The 20,240-nt window shown below is 41.1% G+C and overlaps 1 protein-coding gene across 1 annotated transcript in view; it reads left to right on the top strand.

The window, feature by feature from the left end:
* The window catches only part of ARHGAP6 (Rho GTPase activating protein 6), a 499,309-nt gene that overhangs the window by 145,146 nt on the left and 333,923 nt on the right, over positions 1-20,240 (top strand). The window lies entirely within an intron of this gene.

Here is a 20,240-nt window from a genome sequence, read left to right as displayed (position 1 = left end):
AGTTAATCCAGCCCTGTTCATTGGAACTTTTTCTCCATTTCTGTTCAAATGGATTCATACCTGCTGAGGTTTGCTTTGACTTTCAGGTTTGGCCGCACCCAAAACTCAAAGTGAAACTCATTCAAAATTTTCAAATTTTACTTGGTTTTGGGTGCAAGCCATGTGAAACCACCCACTTTTGCATGGTTTCCACCCAATCCCGTAACTCCATCTCTGTTCCCTGTAAAGTCTTGTTATAAAAGTTTTTTTGTGGGGCTCTGGTCAGCTTACTTTTTCCTAGTTACTGATTGACAGTGACTTATTAAATAACAATGTTGACATTTAAAGGAACATCATTGGCATCTGAGTTAACACACATTGAAATGAATGGAGCACTTAAAATTTTAGAGCTATTGTATCAGGTATCTCTGCATCAGTTTCACTCAAGTCATATTTTGAAGGTTTTCTTTGCAATTATAACACCTTAGCTAAAGACTCAGGCTAGAATCAAAAGGACTTTAAGTGACTAACTCCTAAATCAGGTCCCATTGGGATTCACAAAATCCCTGCTCAGCTGCCACAAAACCCTGTGGGTGCCTAAACACTCTCCGCACCTAAATTTTTGCAGTATAAGTTCTCTAGGTATCTTTGTTTCTGCCTCTACATATGTGTACTGCAACCTCACTCTAGGCTAGGGTTCCAAACTTTGTGTTAGAAAATAGTCCCCACCTTTTTTTTTTTGGTATATATATATATAGAGAGAGAGAGAGAATCCACCCTCCTGAACAACACTGCAGAGAGGTATTGAGTTTTTCCCCCCTCCATACTAAGTCATTTTTCTAATTTTAAGATCCTTCTGAAGCACTTCTCTCCCTATTAAAAAATGTTTGTCTTTCAGTTTCAAATTATTTTAAATAGAACTAGCCATCTCAAAGCAGCCCGTACAAATAATTGACAAAAAGGGTATAATCAAATCCTCTTAAACTTTGTTATATATAAAACAAAAAAACCTAAAATATCTAAGGATGTAAAGTAAGATTTTGTCTATGTGAGAAACGGAAAATGTTTTGATAAAGCTCTTCTCAAAGTATACTGTACTACAATGGAATTATTTATACAGCCCCCTTTCCATTTGTTAAACAATACTCAAATAAACACTACAGGACTAATCATTCCTAAAATACCCAAACTTCCTCTTCATTCATTCATTCTGTACCTTGGACAAGACAAATTTACATTTCATGCTTGTAAAACAAATTGTACCATGATGTTTTGATGGTCACACACATTTCAATCACTTTCAATAATAACCGGAAGCAGATTATTTGATGTAAAACACAACAATTTGCTTCTCTTTAAGTACCGACATGTGTAAAAGCAGATTTCTGATGTGGCGGTTGGGGGAGAACAATTGTCACTCACTAAACCTCCCTTTCTAATAAAAACAAAAACAAGCCTTCAACTAATCTAATAAAAAACAATTACACTAGTTCCATTTTCTGTTTGTCACTGATTACAAATTTTTATTATACTCCCCAAATCACACACACAAATATACATAGGACTCCATATAGTCACGATTCCAATTGTCCACCCAACTTGCCCATGTCAAACAATTCATTTTATATTCTGCCTCTCAACCGATTAAATGAATCCAATTTGCTATATTTATGGATTTAAAGAGATTAACTGCACTGGGGGAGGGTGGAGGAGAAAACTTTCATTTTTAAGCAAAAAATGAAACACAATACAAGAGCTAAAAAGCAGTATTTAGTGAAATGCAGGGTATTTATAAACCTACAATGAACAGCTTCTGCAGAAACTGATGGAGACTAACAGAAAGCTGTCTTGGAACTGCATTGCAGCACACTTTTTGCCTCTCTGCTTTATAGAGAGAAAGGCAAATTGGGCATCAGTCACAGAGAAATGGTATCTCTTTTAGTACCTGTTTCTCAGGAGAGAACCATGACAATCTGTTATGTGTTAATATTTAGTGGTTCCCCATTTCCATTGTTTGATGTTTTTAGTTGGATTAAAAATAGATATTTGTACCTAGTTTCTGGTTTAGTGGCAGGGGGTCTGATCTAACTATTGAGTAGATTAGAGCAATATCTCAAGGACCACTTGAGGGAGTCTTGTTCCATTATCTAGCTGCAAGCAGATTACTTGCTAACATAGAACATTTTGGGTTTTCATTTCCACCCTTAAAAACAAAACAAGATTTTTCTCATCAGTTTGCTATTTGTCCAGTATCAAATAGCCTCTCAAGAAACTGATTTCAGAGTAGCAGCCGTGTTATTCTGTATCCGCAAAAAGAACTGGAGTACTTGTGGCACCTTAGAGACTAACAAATTTGAGCATAAACTTTCATGGGCTAAAACCCACTTCATCGGATTCATGCAGTGGAAAATACAGGCGAAAGATTATATATAATACACACACATACACACGGAGAACATGAAACAATGGATGTTATCATACACACTATATCAAAAGTGATCAGTTAAGGTGACCTACTACCAGCAGGAGAGAAAAAAAACCTTTTGTAGTGATAATCAAGATGGGCCATTTCCAGCAGTTGACAAGAATGTGTGAGGAACAGTAGGGGCGGAGGGGGGGGAACATGGGGAAATAGTTTTACTTTGTGTAATGACACATCCACTCCCAGTCTTTATTCAAGCCTAATTTAATGGTGTCCAGTTTGCAAATTAATTCCAATTCAGCAGTCTCTTGTTGGAGTCTGTTTTTGAAGCTTTTTTGTTGTAATATTGCCACTTTTAGGTCTGTAATTTAGTGACCAGGGAGATTGAAGTGTTCTCCGATTGCTTTTTGAATGTTATAATTCTTGACGTCTGATTTGTGTCCATTTATTCTTTTATGTAGAGACTGTCCGGTTTGGCCAATGTACATGGCAGAGGGGCATTGCTGGCACATGATGGCATATATCACATTGGTAGATGTGCAGGTGAATGAGCCTCTGATAGTGTGGCTGATGTGATTAGGCCCCATGATGGTGTCCCCTGAATAGATGTGGACACAGTTGGCAACGGGCTTTGTTTCAAGGATAGGTTCCTGGCTTAGTGTTTTTGTTGTGCGATTGCTGGTGAGTCTTTGCTTCAGGTTGGGGGGCTGTCTGTAAGCGAGGACTGGCCTGTCTCCCAAGGTCTGTGAGAGTGGGGAATTGTCCTTCAGGATAGGTTGTAGATCCTTGATGATGCGCTGGAGACGTTTTAGTTGGGGGCTGAAGGTGATGGCTAGTGGCGTTCTGTTACTTTCTTTGTTAGGCCTGTCCTGTAGTAGGTAACTTCTGGGTACTCTTCTGGCTCTGTCAATCTGTTTCTTCACTTCAGCAGGTGGGTATTGTAGTTGTAAGAATGCTTGATAGAGATCTTGTAGGTGTTTGTCTCTGTCTGAGGGGTTGGAGCAAATGCGGTTGTATCGTAGAGCTTGGCTGTAGACAATGGATCGTGTGGTGTGGTCTGGATGAAAGCTGGAGACATGTAGATAAGTATAGCGGTCAGTAGGTTTCCGGTATAGGGTGGTGTTTATGTGACCATCGCTTATTAGCATTGTAGTGTCCAGGAAGTGGATCTCTTGTGTGGACTGGTCCAGGCTGAGGTTGATGGTGGGATGGAAATTGTTGAAATCATGGTGGAATTCCTCAGGGGCTTCTTTTCCATGGGTCCAGATGATGACCATCAGTGTAGCGTGTCAAGGTTCCTCCCCCACTCTGAACTCTAGGGTACAGATGTGGGGACCTGCATGAAAAACCTCCTAAGCTTATCTTTACCAGCTTAGGTCAAAACTTCCCCAAGGTACAAAATATTCCCCCCGTTGTCCTTGGACTGGCCGCTACCACCACCAAACTAATACTGGTTACTGGGGAAGAGCTGTTTGGACGCGTCTTTCCTCCCAAAATACTTCCCAAAACCTTGCACCCCACTTCCTGGACAAGGTTTGGTAAAAAGCCTCACCAATTTGCCTAGGTGACTACAGACCCAGACCCTTGGATCTTAAGAACAATGAACAATCCTCCCAACACTTGCACCCCCCCTTTCCTGGGAAATGTTGGATAAAAAGCCTCACCAATTTGCATAGGTGACCACAGACCCTTGGATCTGAGAACAATGAAAAAGCATTCAGTTTTCTTACAAGAAGACTTTAATAAAAATAGAAGTAAATAGAAATAAAGAAATCCTCCCTGTAAAATCAGGATGGTAGATACCTTACAGGGTAATTAGATTCAAAACATAGAGAACCCCTCTAGGCAAAACCTTAAGTTACAAAAAAGATACACAGACAGAAATAGTTATTCTATTCAGCACAATTCTTTTCTCAGCCATTTAAAGAAATCATAATCTAACACATACCTAGCTAGATTACTTACTAAAAGTTCTAAGACTCCATTCCTGGTCTATCCCCGGCAAAGACAGAATATAGACAGACACACAGACCCTTTGTTTCTCTCCCTCCTCCCAGCTTTTGAAAGTATCTTGTCTCCTCATTAGTCATTTTGGTCAGGTGCCAGCGAGGTTACCTTTAGCTTCTTAACCCTTTACAGGTGAGAGGAGCTTTCCCCTGGCCAGGAGGGATTTCAAAGGGGTTTACCCTTCCCTTTATATTTATGACATAGCGCAAGTAGAGTATTAAGGGAAGACAGCTGAGGAAGCGTTGTTATAAGTCAGCCATATAAATGTTGGCATACTGTGGGGCCATGCGGGTACCCATAGCAGTGCTGCTGATTTGAAGGTATACATTGTCCCCAAATGTGAAATAGTTATGGGTGAGGACAAAGTCAAAGTTCAGCCACCAGGTTTGCTGTGACATCATCAGGGATACTGTTCCGGCCGGCTTGTAGTCCATCTTTGTGTGGAATATTGGTGTAGAGGGCTTCTACATCGATAGTGGCCAGGATGATGTTTTCAGGAAGATCACCAACGGATTGTAGTTTCCTCAGGAAGTCAGTGGTGTCTCTAAGATAGCTGGGAGTGCTGGTAGCGTTGGGTCTGAGGAGGGAGTCTACATAGCCAGACAATCCTGCTGTCAGGGTGCCAATGCCTGAGATGATGGGGCATCCAGGAGTTCCAGGTTTATGGATCTTGGGTAGCAGATAGAATACCCCTGCTCAGAGTTCTAGGGGTGTGTCTGTGCGGATTTGCTCTTGTGCTTTTTCAGGGAGTTTCTTGAGCAAATGATGTTTCTTTTGGTAACCCTCAGTGGTTTGGTTGGTCATTTGGGATAGGTTCGTATTCTTATCCCAACTATATCTGAATTTACCTGAACCTCTAACTTAAAATTCAGACCCACTATAATCAGCTTTCTCATAAAATTCCCTGCACTTTCTGGTCCTGGCTAGCATGGAGATGCCACACAAGTGAGATATTTTGGTGTTTTCTGCTTCTGATGGGAATCAAAACCACAAAGTATGTGGAGAATAGTGGGAGAAGTAAAACAGTGATTTGTCTTTTGATTTGTCTTTTTTTAAATCTCAAGGAAGTTTCAGGTTCTCTTTTTTCATTTCTGGCTACATTTCTTCATGCTTCATACTTTATTTGGATTCACCCATCTCTACAGTGAAGTCTGTGGTTCAACAAAACAAAACGCTGGTATGTGTTATAAATATAAGATAGCATCAGCAGCTTTAGACTTTCTCTACTCATTGAATTATAACACACAGAAATCAGTACTGAATGTGTGAACTTACTAGATAAGGTGGTTACATGGCAAAAATAATAGTAAAGCTTTGGCTCAATGTAACTTCCAAAAAAGCTGTTCAATGGGGTCTGTGTAAAACCCCCATAATAAAACTCTAAAAGATCCATCCATCCCTTAGGAGCACACATACAAAATTTATTTTTAGCATCATAATTAAAACTCAATTAACAAAACCTAACCTGATTGTAGCAGGCTCCCAGGGACTAACACTACCGAGATAGATTAGCAGATTTTATTCCACTTTATTCACTGCAGCACTAGGATAAAGTAAAGAAATGTCATCTAGTGGACTAAGTACAGGCCTGGAAGGCAGGACTCTTAGATCCTAGTCTTAGCTCTGCCACTGACTTGTTATGTGACCGTGGGCAAGTAACTTAAGCTCTGTGTTCCTTTCTTCCCCCATTTGTAAAATGGGCTTACTACCTACTTCACAGTGATATTATAAGACTTTAGTAGTGTGTGTAAAATGCATCAAGATTTTGGATGAAAGTTGATAGGTGTATGCAAAGTATTATTTTATTGTTAACAATATAGTACAATGGCTCTAGCTCTTTTTCCAGCTTGCCTTGTCCCTTATCACACAGTGTCTTTAGGTTAAGAGATGCAGAGCCTAGTTCTAACATGCACATGCATCCAGAGAACTCTGCCCACCAACAGCAGTCACCCTAAATCTACATACTAAGTAAATGGGGTAGAGTTGAAAATTTCTGGCTTCCTTAAAGGGACCTCATCTTTCTAGTCTGAAGATTCATTATAACATGTTCAGTAATGACTTTTGCAGATTGTTAAAGGATTGTGGCTCATAGGATGTCATGTTCATAAGACTGGTGGTTACATGGGGTCAGGAAGTGGGGAGTGAGTGCGTGGTTGGGGTAGCAGAGGGAGTAATCTTCTTCAGAACTTCCAAGGAAGGGTTGCTAAGATTTAGTGCTAAATCCCTTCAAAATGAGCGAGTGTTCCACACCTTTCTTTGAGAAGCTGCAGAATGAAGTGCTTTTGTAAGAAAAGACATTGAGCCTGGTTAACGTCAGCCAGGGGTAGAGAGGCCCAAGTGGTTACTAACAACAGCTGTAAATATGGCACATGTTCAATTAATGATGCTGCTGCTGACTTTCTATACGTCTTCTTTTCTTTATGTGTAAATAAAACACTGAAAGGTTTTTAAATATACTGGAGCAATTTTCTCATTCTACATCTTCTTCCTCACTTCTTTCCTCTGTGATGAAAATCTTTTAGATAGAAAGTTAGCTAGTTGTGTTTTTATGAGAAGACAGAGTAGCATTAAGGACCCATATAAACTATTGTTTTTAAGATGATTAGAGAACACCAAACAACAAAACAAAAGGTATAAATAAATAGCAGTTTAAATACAATCCAAGGAAGCACAGTCTGTTTTATCTAATGAAGTTCTTATACCATGCCTGTCACCATGAAACCTGAGTATATTTTGGTATCCATGCTTAAAGCAAAAAACCCTATTGATTCGGCAGCTCAGTTTAACTTGGCCTCTCACCCGTCCCTTTCCCTCTGTCTAGTCTTGCTTATGCAAGAGCATTTTAATGATGCAACCACCATGGCAACCCCTTAGCGAACCCATAAAACATCTCCCAGCTCCACACAGAACTTCTCGTCATAGTGCAAAGGTGTTCCCAACAACACTGCCATGGCACTTGCTTTGAGTTAATCTGACCACCGCTGCATCCTCAGGGCCCGGACAACTTCTGTTTTGCTATCCAAGGTGAAAACCCAAATGTGAGGGAAGCCCTTAATTCAGATACAAAACAAGAAAAGAGAAAATGAACAAATGCAGTTAAACATACTTACCGGACATATAAAGAAAAGAATATAATAAAGTTCCCTATCTGCTCGTTCACTGACACCTAAGATAAGGGCGCTCATCACTATAAACACTGAGCTGGTAGGCCCAGAGTGGATCTGGCAACAGCTCAAGGAGAGACTGGTCACTTTCCCATAAGCCATCAGCATGAATAGTCTGAGGGCCTAGCAGATAGACACCCTATTCTGTAGACATTGTGTATTGGCACCAAGGAGGTATACCAGGAATTGTGGGACAGGCACACTTATCCACAGGCCCTGCAATGCTTGTAAGGGGGGCTGTGTGCATCTGAAACTTGGTAACTAGTATGGATGCTCTGCATCCATGAAACTTGAATCAGTTCAGTCACATTGATACAAATGACATGAAAAGAACTTTTTTGTAGATTTCCTCACTTTGATAAAAATGCTGCTTAAATCATGTTTGACAGGTTGGCCCTTCTTATTTTTAAAGAAGTTCAATATTTATAATTTTATTTGTAGGTGTGAATTCAGATGAAATGGCAGGGAAAAAAGGTTCCAACGTCCAGAAGGAGGTGAGGCAGACCAGTTGAAAATCTTTGGGTGAAGATAAAGGGGGAGAAAAACAGGGGTATTGTCATGCTAAGGGTCTACTATAAATGAACAAATCATGAAGAGGAGGTGGAAGAGGCATTTCTGGATCAAATTACAGAAATATCCAAAACACAAGACCTGGTAGTACTGAGGGACTTTAACTATCCAGACAACTGTTGGAATAGTAATACGGCACAACACAGAAAGTCTAGTAAGTTCTTGGAATGCACTGGGGACAATTTTGTTTCAGAAGGTGGAGGAAGTAGCCAAGGAAAGTAATTTTAGACTTGATTCTGACTAACAGGGAAAATTAGTTGTGAATCTGAATGTTGAAGGCAATTTGGGTGAAAGTGATCAGGAAGTGATAGATTACAGAGGTGGATTATGGTTTTGTAGGGCCCTGGACCAGGACGAGGGGGGGTCCCCTCCTCAGCCCTTCTGCCTGCAGTCTCTCCCCCTCTGCCCTCTTGGTGTTCCTGCCAGGGAGTGGAGTCGGGGCAAAGGGGCTCGTCCCACTGTGCCAGCCTGGTGCTCCAGCTGGGGAGCAGGGTTGAGGTGTGGGGGCACCCATTTTTCCAGGACCCCCACTTGGCTGGGGTCCCTGGGCATGGGCCCTGTTGGCCCAGTGGCTAATCTGCCACAGATAAATTACATGATTATAAGGAATGGAAGGAATGTGAGAAACAGAATAAGAATGAAGGACTTCAAAAAAGCAGACTTTAACAAACTCAGAACTAGTAGGTAATAATCCTTGGGAAGAAAATCTGAGGAAAAACGTTCAGGAGAGTTGTCAGTTTCTCCAAGGGTATGTCTATGATGCAGTAAAACACCGGCATCTGGCCCCCGTGAGCGGACTCTGGCTTGCGAGGCTCAGACTGAGGGCTATAAAATTGCCGTGTAGACGTTCAGGCTCAGGCTATAGCCTGAACTCTGGGACCCTGCTAGAGGAGAAGCAGTAACCCTGCTGAAAATTATCTGGGGGTTATAGTGGATCCCAAATTGAATGAGCCAGCAATGTGATGCAGTCTCAAAAAAGGCTAATATAATTCTGGAGTATTGTGACAAAGTGCTGTGAACCAACAGCTGGGCCAGTACTCTGGTCACTTAAACACCAATTAATTCCCTTCCAGGGTTGACCTGATGAGGCCTAATTAATGGATTTGAATGAGCTGGGGGAGGACGAGTGAGCAAATTGGCCCATTACTTCAGGAGGTATAAGAAGCACAAGAAAGAAGTGCAGAGACAAGCTAGCAGAGCCAGAACCAGGAGGGGTCTCCTTGTAGAGAGATCTCTTCCCTCTCCTCTTCTCGGCAGAAAACTGAAGAGAAACTGAAACTGTAAATAAACTGTACTGGGGTGTCTAACTGAAGATCTTCAAATCTGTGTAGACAGAGCAGAAGGTGGGAGCACATCTAGATGACATAGCAGTTAAAACTCTGGTGGCCACCAGCACCTTGTCTACATTAAGTCTCGAGATTGCTACCACTTGTGAGAAATTCTTTTTTGTTGTTGTTAGAAAAACCTGGGTACAGTTAATTACTTTGTGCCTCAGTTTCCCTATCTGTAAAATGGGGCTAATACATACAAAAATACAACCTCTTTGTGAGTTAGATAAGTGCTTCAAGGTTACATTTTGTAAAAGTAACTAGTGATTTTGGGAGCCTCAAGCTTTGGGTATCTGACTTGAAACCCCTTTAAAGAGGCTTGAATTTCAAAGAGTGGGTACTCAACACCGTCTGAAAATCTGGCCCCTTTAAGAGATCTCAAGTTATTCACCTAAAATTATTAGTCACCTTTGGAAAATCTAGGCCTGGGGCCCTTAGATGAGAAGATGTTTTAAAAATGCAAACGCCTTAATGTTAGCTGCCATAGAACTGGATGCACTTGGGTGTATGTGCTGTAATTTCAGAAGCAGAAATTCACTTTTCATAGGATTAAACCATGACTCCTTTGAATGTTGTAACTCCATGTGTGTTTCCTTCTTGCAGTCTCCAGTACAAATATAATAACATATGGGACAAGGAGGCAGATGGGAGGCATGGGAAGTCTAGAACCACTTTGTGTGAGTGCTTTTTCACAGCATCTTCAACAGACTTGGCTTGAAGATTTAATCCACAGAAGGAAGTTTCCTACTGAATGCTACTTACAGCTCTTTGTGGTTTCATGTGTGGGAAGCACATATTTTGCAAGGTAAATGAGGACACAATACAATATGTAGGTTGTTGAGAGTTCAAAGCTGAAAGAATCTAGGAGACCAAATTTCAAAGCAGGAAGTTATTATGGCTGATGCTAGATGTAGTGTATTTCAACCACCATACTCAAGCATGTGATATAGAATCAAGCACAGACAATATAATCAATTTCTTATTTCATAAAAGAAAACAGATGTTTTACGGTACTGCCAGCCCCATGAGTTTGAAAATCATGAGTGGCGTAAAAATCTTGAATTTCTTTTTTTTATTTTTAAACTCACTCTTCTCTTTGGTCTGTCTTCTGCTTTTTGAACTCCTAGGGAAAATCACCCCTTTTTGTGCACATATTTCAGGAAACTCCACAGGAAATGCGAGAAAGCAATAAACGCCCACCACCCACCCCACTTCAGCACCTTCCGTGGACCCCATCTTGTATTATGATCAGTGGAACTGGTGTCAGAAGGCCCATGTTCCCTGAGGGACTGTTACAGATGTAAAATAGTACAATGTAGAACTGTAGAAAAGGGAATACTGGGAGTTAGCTCAGCCACATGGACATGTTCCACTAGTTCAACTTAACCTGCGTTGAGCATCACTCTTTTCAAATGAAACAGCATCTGATCTCCGAGTTCTCTGGCAGTGTGATCCATGGAACTCAGTCTGAAGCCCCCTAGAGCCCTGGATATTGCAGACACAAACCTAGCCCAACAATGGACCTGGTGGAAAGAGGAGTTTGAGCTGTATACACACCTGGCCATGCAGTAGGATGACAACAGCAGGAAAGTAAAACTGTTACTTTCACAGGCTCTGACTTATTTTTCCTGGTGGGTGCTCCATCCCTACTCTGCCCTGAGACCCTGCCCCTTCCCCTGAGACCATGCCCTCGCTCCACCTCTTCCTGCCCCTGCTCCTTCCCTCCCTCAAGGCACCCTGCCCACCTCCCACTTGCTGCTCTCCGCCCTCCCACAGTGCCTCCCACCAGCTGTCAAACAGCTGATCGGCAGCCCTGCCAAACAGCTGTGGCTTTTTTCAGTGGGTGCTTGAATCCTGGAGCACCCAGGCAGTTGGCGCCTATGGTTACTTTACCTTATTGGGGAACAAGGCGGAGGAGTCTGGAGCACTCTGAAGCTTTCCACCACCCCATGCCTAACAGCAGTCCTAGAAGCCCTGGAGAACTATTGCTCCCCAAAGCAGAAGAAACTGTGGAGTGACACAGATGTTTTACTAGAGACCAATCCAAAGGGTTGGGGGAAGGATAGACTCCTGTGTAACTGCCTTACATACACTGGCTGCTACATGCAATTTTGGGGACGTGACAGATTTCCTGATTTGCAACATGATAGTCTGTGGCGCTTGGGATCACAACCTGCAGCTGCTCTGGGAAGGCAATCTCACAGGCAGATGCTTACACTGGGGCGTGCTGCTGAAGACTCAAGAGAAGGGATGGAAGCCCTAGGCGGCACAACACTCCCAGTAGTATGTGCAGTGAGATGACAGCAAAGGAGAGCAGGTGACCAGGGTTCCATATCCATAGTGAGTGTAAGTGGGTAAAGGAGAAGTGCCCCGCTCTAGGATAGCATTTTGCAAGGAATGTAGCAAGCTGATCCACATTTGAGAGGTGTGTGGAAGAGCAGAGGAAGTTCTCAGAAAGATTATCAGACTTGTACAAATGCAGGGTCTGGGTGTCAATTATTTGTCTTCTATGTTGTTTGTATTAAAATAGGGAAGATGTATAATCCATGAAACTGGAGTCAGAGATCTCAGAGACTTATTGTATTTCAGGGACACCAGTAGAATAGGGACTGTGAAGAGTTAGGGTGGAAGCAACTCAGCCCCATGGACACAGCCATGCATATAGTTTAATAAAATTCCACTTGTTCAACTTTACCATAACCAAGCACTGTCCTCAGCTCCAGCCTATGTGCCCTGCCCCCTGCAGTTCTTCTATTCAACGGCCTCTACTCTTCCTACATGACCCTGCCCTACTCCATCCATTGTTGCCTGACCATATCTGTGCCCAGTTCCCCTCTCTACAGCTCAACAGCAGTGGGGCATGATGGGCAAAGTGCAACCATCCTGGAGCTGGTTCCCTGTAGGCTGGAGAAGATGAAGCAGACACTTCTGGGACTCTCTCCTTCCCAGCTCCTCTGGCGCACATTGCTCACCTTTGGCTCTTTTACCTGAGTCCAGTATAACACAAGTAGGGGTGAGAAATAGCAGAGGTCTTCATGCCCTGGATTAGCTGTACAAGCAGAGACGCCACAGTAAACAGAGCGGTGACTTCTGCTGGTGGCAGCCTTTGTACCTCTTCAACCCCTTTGGTTGGAGGGGCCAGGGGTATCTGCATCTATGTCAGTTCTACTACCCCTCCGGTAGTCAGTATCCTGTGGCCTAATGGCCAGAGTCCCTCTAAATCCTCTTCCCCAAGTGGGATAGCACAGCCTAGTGGCTAGAGTCCATATACCATCTCCTCTGGGTTAAGAGAGGGGTCAAGTGACTATGTCATTGCAAAGGGGGGGGGGGGTTAATGACCCCTGGTGGGGGAGCCCAGGCCCACCCACCTTCACCAGGCTCCGACCCAGGGCCCTATCAGTGGCAGGGGTGGATCTGCCACTGGGTCAGCAGGGAATCCTACCAAAACACACTGACCTCACAGTGGTGGGAGGTAGCACTCCCTTACTTTCCCTGGGTCACTTTCCACCAGTCTTCCAGTCGCCATAGTCCCTGTGGCATCCAGGTCTCCAGGTTCCTCAGCACCCAACACTCCCTGAGATTCCAATAGCTGCGAGTCTCTGGTTCTTGTCCCAGTTCCTGGCTCCTCAGCTCTCCCCGGTAAGGGTTGTAACTGCTCCTGGGCTGGAGCCTCTGCTGAGCATCCTTCCTCATCAGCCACCAGCCCTGACTGAGCAGCTCCACAGGCTTTTATACCTGACTTCCAGTTGGAGCATGCCCAGCAGAGCCTCAGGGGCGTGGCTTTCTCTGCTAGGAAGGAAGGACTCTCAGTCCCAGTGCGGGGCCGTTCTGCACCATCACACAGCACAACACCTGCAGTTCAGGTTCCCAGCTTTAGCCTCTAGAGCTGGGGAGTACAGCTCAAGTAGAGCTCAGGCAGAAATCCTGATCTATTGCAAATGTCCCGTGAGAGGCCTATAGTCAAGCTCAAAATCATGAGACTTGCACAAATAGTGTGAGCGCTGAGAGCAGAGTTTTTAAAATCATCACAACTGCAAAGTGGCGGCTGAAAAATACTGGGATCCCAAATCAGTGATAATTTAAAACTTAAAATCTACCTACTTTCCTATGAAGGCATTAGTTAGCATTTTTTACTGACAAAATCCGGAAGCAATTGCCAACCTCAGTTTGATTTCCTTGGGAAACCTCCATGTTCTTTTCAAAACTACTTCCACTCTCAAAATCCCACATCATAGCTACTGTTTTTGTTAGCTGAAGCAGACTTTCCTTTAGAAGTTTATCAGTGCTACTTCTTAGGTGGTTAGAGGTGTTACTATTGAACAGTATAAGACAGCACCCTAACCCCCTTCCAACCTGAAGAATGAGAGATGGGGACTAGGTATCTAACTAAGGTTTCCCTAAGGAAGTAGAGAACTTTGTCATTAGGCACCAAGTTAGCCCAGTGTTGGTATCTTGTATTACTCAAACCCTGAATATTCTCCATTTTCTAATGGATGTGTAACAAAGATGGTACTGAAAATGTTGGCACCAATTTGATGTTTCCTAAGAAAACCAGTCCAGTAGTTGTCTGTGAATGACACCCTGTTTGGAACTATATGGTTCTATGTAACACAAGAGGTACTCTAGACTGACTTTGGTTAAGTACTTAGGAAGGTGAGTGGGTGTATTACTAGAAAGGAGGCCTGTAAAATTAATAAACTCTTTCCTGTTTTAGATTGAACACACGTCATTAGCTGAAGACTGTTTAATATAGCTTTTCTGTCTTTGGTCTCATTCTTTCCTCTTAAGGGTTTGTTGTTGAAATAAGTAGTTCAGAACAAATTATTTTCTTTAACCTTTCAGACTTCAGTCCAAAGTATGTTTTAAAGAGATTCAATTTACCACTTTACGCCTCAGTCCTATAAACATTTATGCACCAGCTTAACTTTATACACAAGTATTCCTAGCGAAATCAATCGAACTACTTAGATACATAAAGTTAAGAAGGTGCACTATCCAGGATCTGGTCATTGGAAAGTTTAGTATTTGTTAATCAGATAGTAAACTAGCTATTCCATTGTTACAGTTGATTTCTCTACATGACAATGTTAATAAATTGCTAGCTTGACAATCATTTTAAAAATGAAGTGAGGTGAATGCAGCAAAGACCAAGGAGAAAATGCATATTGGAGTTCATCATGCACAGATAGTTTCTTTAACTTACTGGAAAAACCTCTTTCAAACCCATCACAACATAAATGGCCTTCTTGGCACCTACTATGAATTGTTTTTTGTTGTATCTGAATGGTAGCAGATTTTTCTGGAAGTGGTTTTATTCCAGTTTCTTGCCAAAGATTAATATAATAGAAGAAAATGAAATGTATCACTTCTGCTTCTCAGTTTGACAGTAATGCATTTGCTGAGATACAGAATTTAAATTGCTTTTCAAGGTTGGCCATACTGAATAAATGAGGCTCAGGAAGAGCTGCATCTTAAAAAATGTAAGACTTTTTATGTATGTGTGCAGATATATGTATATGGAGCCTTCAGGATGATAAAATCAAAACTAGGGCTGTCAATTAATCACAGTTAACTCACGTGATTAACTCAAAAAAATTAATTGTGCTTAAAAAATATTAATCACAAACACAGTTTTAATTGCACTGTTAAGCAATAGAATACCAAATGAAATTTATTAAATATTTTGGGATGTTTTTCTACGTTTTCAAATATATTTATTTCAGTTACAACACAGAATACACAGTTACAACACAGAATAAAGTGCTCACTTTATATTATTATTATTGATTACTAATATTTGCATTCTAAAATGATATACAAAAGAAAAAGTATTTTTCAATTTCCGTCACACAAGTACTGCAATGCAATCTCTTTATGGTGAAAGTGCAACTTACAAATGTAGATTTTTTTTTGTTACATAACTGCAGTCAAAAACAAACAATGTAAAATTTTAGAGCCTACAAATCCACTCAGTCCTACTTCTTGTTCAGTCAATTGTGAAGACAAACAAGTTTGTTTATATTTATGGGACACAATGCTGCCTGCTTATTATTTACAATGTCGCCTGAAAGTGAGAACCAGTGTTCACACTTTTGTAGCCGGCATTGCAAAGTATTTATGTGCTAGATATGCTAAACATTTGTATACTCCTTCATGCTTCTGCCAACATTCCAGAGGACATGCTTCCATGCTGATGATGCTCGTTAAACTAATAATGTGTTAATTAAATTTGTGACTGAACTTTTTGGGGAAGAATTGTGTGTCTCCTGCTCTGTGTTTTACCCACCTTCTACCAAATATTTCATGTTATAGCAGTCTCGGACGATGACCCAGCACATGTTGTTTGTTTTAAGAACACTTTCACTGCATATTTGACAAAATGCAAAGAAGGTACCAACGTGAGATTTCTAAAGATAGCTACGGCAATGCCAGATACAAAAGTGCCACACAAATGTCTGTTCTCACTGAAAAATACTATTTTATCATTTTTACAGTAGAATATTTGTAATAAAAATAATATACAGCGAGCACTGTACACTTTGTATTCTGTATTGTAATTGAAATCAATCTATGTGAAAATGTAGAAAACATCCAAAAATATTTAAAGAAATGGTACGCTATTATTATTTAACAGTGTGATTAACTGCAACTAATTTTTTTAATCACGCGATTAATCGCAATTAATTTTTTAAATGTATTGACAACCCTAATTAAAACCTCTTTCTAATTCAGCATAGGGCTCTTATACATATTTTCAGAAAGAAGAACAAAACCAATTTGCCAATAATATTCTATTATCAGTTTTCCTTCTTTAGAGAGGAGATGGAGAAAGATTGACATCTATTAAAATAACTTGACCTCTATTGCACTTGACCTTGTCTGTTTTTAATAACTAGAAGCTAAAGAAAAATTATGATTGACTGCCTGTCTAGGGCAAATCTTTTTGTGCACTGAAGTCGGACAGACATGAATTAATTTGAGGCCAAAGTGCAGTTTTAATTTGAAAAGTGAGTATAAAAGTGGCATCTTAACTCAATAAATCTGCTCCCAGGGTGTACTCAGAATCATTTGTACTGATTTTAGTGACCAAACAAGTTTTTTCTGCCTTTTTACTTAAGTTAACACTGTTGATCTTTTTTATTTATTTATTTATTTATTTATTTATTGAGAATGTAGATTAAAAGTCATCAAGGCTAAACCATGGAAAAGTAAGGAGCAAGCTATGTTTTACTGGAGTTCACAACTTTTGTCTCCCTTTAACTCCTGGCATTAGAACAGGCTAAATTTGGCCAAATTTAGGTTATTTTATTCCTATTTCTTATTCACGTAGTTTCACTTGCATGCATGGGATTTTACATAAATGTAAGAAGACAGTCCAGGCCTTGAGGAGCAGACAATAAAAGTTAGACCGCTAGAACCTAGAAAACAAGGTAACAAGAAAAGATAGACACTAGTCTACCTTACAAGTACTACAGCTGTAGCGCTGCGGCTGTGGTGCTGTAGCCTTGTACTGTAGACACCTGTTACAGTGATGGAATCGTTTTTCTGTAGTAAATCCACCCTCTTGAGGCAGTAACTAGGTTGACAGAAGAATTTTTCATTCCCCTGAGCAACATATCTAGGTTGACTTACGTTTTCTTTGTAGACCAGGCCTGAGACATCTTGTACTTCCTGCACCAAATCCAACAACACATAGTTGAATAACTGGATGAAAAAAATATCACCAAAGTTTTCATAGATTCATAGACACTAAGGTCAGAAGGGACCATTATGATCATCTAGTCCGACCTCCTGAACAACGCAAGCCACAGAATCTCACCCACCCACTCCTGCGAAAAACCTCTCACCTATGTCTGAGCTATTGAAGTCCTCAAATCATGGTTTAAAGACTTCAAGGAGCAGAGAATCCTCCAGCAAGTGACCTGTGCCCCATGCCTCAGAGGAAGGCGAAAAACCTCCAGGGCCTCTTCCAATCTGCCCTGGAGGAAAATTCCTTCCCGGACCCAAATATGGTGATCAGCTAAACCCTGAGCATACGGGCAAGATTCACCAGCCAGATACTACAGAAAATTCTTTCCTGGGTAACTCAGATCCCACCCCATCTAACATCCCATCACAGGCCATTAGGCCTATTTACCATGAATATTTAAAGATCAATTAATTACCAAAATCATGTTATCCCATCATACCATCTCCTCCATAAACTTATCGAGTTTAATCTTAAAGCCAGATAGATCTTTTGCCCCCACTGCTTCCCTTGGAAGGCTGTTCCATAACTTCACTCCTCTGACGGTTAGAAACCTTCGTCTAATTTCAAGTCTAAACTTCCCAATGACCAGTTTATGCGAGAAGTCACATGAGATGATCATAATGATCCCCTCTGCCCTCAAAATCTATGAACAACAGAAAGACAAAATAAAGGAACTTTTAAATTTAAAACAATTTTGTAAACAGGTTATTACACTAATAAAAATGCATCAGTGAAAGTATTTTAGCCATTGTTAATTGGTACTGACAAGAGATATAAGAATATTATGCTTTTAAAACAGAGGCCACTGACTGCATGAACTGTAGAAGGCAAAAACTGAAGATAGGCTAATTCTCGGTGTACATTAACTGGCTACCAGTTAATGTCATTATTGTTCTGAGTGCAATATTTTTCAAGTAAATTGGGTAGTGTGTGTGTAAAATGATTGTAATTCACTTAATTAAAAACTGCATCCAGATTTTTTTTAAATGTCTTTGTAATAAATACTCACTGCTTAAAGGTAAACCACAGTTCTTTTTTATTAAAATTTGTGGGAGTAAACTAAGGCCTGGTCTACACTATGGGGGGGATTGATCTAAGATACGCAACTTCAGCTATGAGAATAGCGTAGCTGAAGTCAACGTATCTGAGATCGACTTAGAATCATTTACTTTGCGTCCTCGCGGCACGGGATCAATGGCCGCTGTTCCCCCGTTGACTCTGCTTCCGCCTCTTGCCATGGTGGAGTTCCGGAGAGCAATCGGGGATCGATTTATCACGTCTACACTAGAAGCGATAAATCGATCCCTGATAGATCGATCACTACCCGCCAATCCGGTGGATAGTGTAGACATGGCCTTAGAGTTCAAGAAACTAGGAACTAATAGTGTAAACTGGCCTAATGTAAGCAGGCTCAAGGCAAAACTTGCCCAAAGTATTTTGCCAGTATGTGTTTATGCTGGTGTGCAGTTATATCCTCAAAGATTATGGAATATAAATTGCAAGGTGCATGGTAGTTTTATGATGTACACAAATGGGCACCAGATTGAATTTGGCTTGTGATTTTAGCTTAGTTTTTATCTCTGGTCTTCTGAGGAGACACTACTGCATACCAGTTTCTGTTCGGGAGCAGCTATGAGCCTCTGAGGTGCCAAGGGCTTTTTAGCAGGTGTTGAGTACCTGAACACACAGTTAAGTCAATGGAATTAAATCCTCCACTCAGCTTCTTCCAGGAAGCACTCATCACCTGGCTGGATCAGGCCCTTTGGTGGTAAAGAGCCAAAATCATTTCCAGGTCAAAGACAACCAATTTGCTACTCCACCCCCCACCCTCCCATTTTCTACAAATTGAAGTAAGAATAAAGCCTTTGGCAACAGAATTTCCTTTTGATTGTCACCTCATTGATTCTATTTAAGCAGTGTTAAGTGGCCATCACCTGTTTTTTGCCTTTTTTTCCTCTGACAAAAAGATATGACACACAACACTCACTAACTTCCTTTGGCTGTAGTGTGATCTCTTATACAGCACAAACATACATATAGTGATTCTCCATGAGTGCTTTTTATGGTTGTTTTCCTTGTGCTTTAAGTCCGATGAAGTTTATAATTTTATTATCGTGGTCATATCTCTCAGTCCTGGCTAAACTAGACAGAAGCACACAAGCATCAGTCAGAATTGTTATGGGTGAATGTGATAACTGAAGCTAGATGTTAATAATTATATCTACATTGTGCCCTTTTGGACAGCAGTTAGCAAGAAGATGGTTTTCTGCGAGGTTGGCTACTTCTAAATATATAGAATAATACAGTCGTGTGAAAACTGTAGCAACGGTAGAGGAAGCCATTTCAAATCCCAAATAAAAACACAATGATGTGTGAATGATCAGGGATGCACAAACATCTGCAAGTTAAGTTCAAATTCCTTTGCTTTGCATGCATAAGTGACTTTTCTATTTGCAATAGGATGTTTGCTATTGTGACCATCTAAGTAAAAAGGAATGAGCTCTTAAATCTTAAAAATATCTGACTTGATGTGTTCTGAGGTAATGAAACCATGTCAACATAATGTGACACAGATACCATGAATTTAATTCTAAAATCAGGAAGTAGGCTCAGTTTATACCACAACTATAACAGAGTCAGGACATTTTGTGACCTATTCACAATACAGGTGAAATTTGAAGTGTAACATTATCCCTGCAAATGGATTAGAACCTTAGTGTGCGTGGGCTTTAAACCCAGTTATGAGGATCCTGTCTACAATAAAAGCTTCTAACCGTATTGTAACTGGGTCAGGTGGTGAGCATGGTGTACCCTGGGCCCCTGACTTGGTTGTAACTGCATGGCGTAGTTGAGGCCCTAGCATCAATGAGAGATGTGCAAACCCATGGATACAGTTATTTATCATTACATTCTTTCTGAAAACCAAGCACACATGGTTATATGGGCTACCTATGTGAAGTATTGTTTGAGATCACAGTTTGTGGACTCATGTTTATCTAGAAGGGAAGGTACTTGAGGAT

The sequence above is a fragment of the Caretta caretta genome, chromosome 1 (assembly GCF_965140235.1).
Source record: "Caretta caretta isolate rCarCar2 chromosome 1, rCarCar1.hap1, whole genome shotgun sequence".
Taxonomy (NCBI): Eukaryota; Metazoa; Chordata; order Testudines; family Cheloniidae; genus Caretta; species Caretta caretta.
This window is presented reverse-complemented; position numbering and strand designations above follow the sequence as displayed.